Source organism: Cynara cardunculus (assembly GCF_001531365.2).
Source record: "Cynara cardunculus var. scolymus isolate 2C chromosome LG 15, CcrdV1, whole genome shotgun sequence".
Lineage (NCBI taxonomy): Eukaryota > Viridiplantae > Streptophyta > Magnoliopsida > Asterales > Asteraceae > Cynara > Cynara cardunculus.
The window spans coordinates 1,557,872-1,560,624 of record NC_037542.1 but is presented as its reverse complement, the minus strand read 5'-3'; positions in this window follow the sequence as shown (position 1 = coordinate 1,560,624).

Below are 2,753 nucleotides of genomic sequence, written 5' to 3'. Positions count from 1 at the left end.
CATACATTATTTGTGTTGGACAAGTCTTGAATGGTTGAATCTGGAATTAATGAAAGAATAAAAGAATCTTGAATGAATGGAATAGAAGGAATAATTACAAAACATAAGTTTTCCAAAACTTCCTCATGCTTGTCCTCCTCTAGTTCATCACTAGGATTTTTAAACTCCCCATCAAAACTAGGAATATCAATGATTTGGACTGCTTCTTCTTTTGTTTCCATCATTTCTTCAACAACAACCTTTGTTTCTATTTCTATCTCCATATCCTCCACTTCTGTTTCTTTTTCAGTCTCTACCTCCTTGACCACTTCCTGATTTCCCCCATGTCCTCCTTAGATTTCTCCCCTAATTTCCCTTATGCCTCCTTATTCATTTCTGCAGGCTCCTCCAGCCTCAGTCTCTTCCCCTTCTCCCCCTCATGATCATTAGAGTCACTCTGATCATCATGCTTCCTCTTTGAGGAGCCAGCCTACTTCTTGCAGTTTATATTATGAAGATCTCTCCTGATAAGGGTAGTCATGTACCTCAGATCCACTAGGTCTTCTTTTAGATCATTTTTTTAACCTGGATATCCAATCCGTTATGCGAACTGACTAATCCCAGGGCGACCATCTGCATTGCAGATCATTATATTGTGATTCAGTGGCAAAATCTTCTATATTGGGCATGTAGGCTTTAGGCATGACAGGGATGGGGTTTTGAGTGGAAGCATAAGGATCTCTAGGGGGTTGTCTTGGTTTTTGTGTGTTGGCTTGTGTATTGGGGTGATCCATTTGAGATTGTTTGAGGGTCGTGAAATGGCATATTATATTGGCTTGGGATTGAGCATGTACCTCAAGCATTTTGTGAGAAAGAATCTCAAAGTTCTTGAGGATGCAGCTCTAGAACACTTGGAACTCTTTCTTTGATATAGAGGATGATGCCAAGTTGTTCAGGGCAATCTTGTTCTCGTCATCCATCTTCTTCACTAGCTCAAGCTGGTCTTCTGTTAGGAGGATAGAGCTGTTAATTCCAGATATCCTCTCTCCTAGGTTCTCCTCCATATATTCCACCCTAGTGTCCAAAATTCTTGAGATGATTATTTTTCAATTTACTAAGTCTAGAATGTATCTTTTCAAATTCACTCTTGCAATAGTCATTAAAGTTTTTAAACTCATTTTGTGTGATTATTGTGGATAGGAACCCAAGATCAACAAATGAGCCTATTTACAATCCCACACTAGGTGTTGGTTAACCTGTTGATGTGACAAACACATCATGTACAACAAATGTACTTGGGAGTAGGACTTGTTTGATGTTCATCCCACCAGGACTTTCACCCAATCCTTGATCATTCACAAGAGGAATGTCTACGGGTATTGTGAAAGATTGACACAAAATCTATGTTGGTAAGTCACAAAGACTTGTGCTTTTGTCAAAAAGGAATGAAGAGTTTGGTTCTACAACAAGCTCAAAGTGAGATGGACTCTCAAACTCAATATACATTGAAGGAATGTAAGGAAGGAACATATTTTCCTCTGTTTCAACATTGACCACCTCAAAATGAGGGGCCAATGGTGAATGTGTTGATTTCCCCAAGATTTTATTGAAACACCTTCGTTTTGAGAAGGAGGTGAGTGGCAGGGTGGGATAGTATCAAGAATTGGCATAGGTTTACTGCCTACTTCAATATCTCCCACCAACAATTGTAGGGAGATATGATGTGGTTGCCCAGTTTTTTTGTGGATGGGGTAGGGTCCTCTTTTTCTTTTGACCCTGTTCTCTCAGCCTCTCCTTTGTTTTTATCTCCTCTACCTGCACTCTCAGTTTCATTTTTTCTCTCTTTACTCAGAGGAGACTCACCCATGTGGGTCTCCTCCCCAACACTCATGTGTTTAGACCCCTCACCTCTCAACCTAGTGGGGAAAGCTTCTTGGGCAGATTCTACCGATTCTGGTAGTCCCATAGAAGCACAATAATCAACTAACACCTGGTTATCAAGCCAAATGTATGCCCTTAACTCCATAGGAAGGGACATATGATGTGTGAATGCAGAGAGAAGTACAATAGATAACCTTAAGAAGTCCATGGTGAAGTATGGAGCCATCTCTTTCTCTTATCTATTGGGGATCCTTTGTTCTGGAATATTGCTCCTTTGACACAAAGTTGAAAGAACCTCTAGAGTGGAATGTAGCTAGGGGGCTTTTCTATGTAGCCTTTAAATTCTTCCATGATGAAGGTGGCATAGTCATAAAGCGTGTTGAATGCCAGTCCATGGAAGGTATTCAGAGTTGTCCTTGAGGCCTGGTCCAAGCTTGTGGTCTTTGTAGATAGGAACCTATTGACACAGGAGAAGAGGCAATACCAAACAGGAGGTAATTCCTTTCTCCTAAAGCTGCTCAATAGGGGCAGGGAATCCTTGTAGCCCAATAAGATGAAGTCATGAATCATCTTCTTTTGGGTGGGCAGTTCATCAAATTCAGTTTTGCCCAGTACTTCATCCTTGTTTGGGAGGTAGAGCATCTTTCCCATGAGGTCCAGATTTAGTGAGAAAGAGTACCCTCTTACCATATAGACCAACTCATCCTCGTCTTTATCATAAGAGAGATTTTTCCACCACTGTTGGAGATATTGTAGTGGTACATATACCTTTGGTGAACATCCTGTTGAGAGGATGAGCTTTTATCATTTCAATGACTATTTGGTGGCTTGGTTTGAACTTTTCAGATTTGAGATTCAAGGCACAATTGTTCTCCTTGATGATATCATAGTTA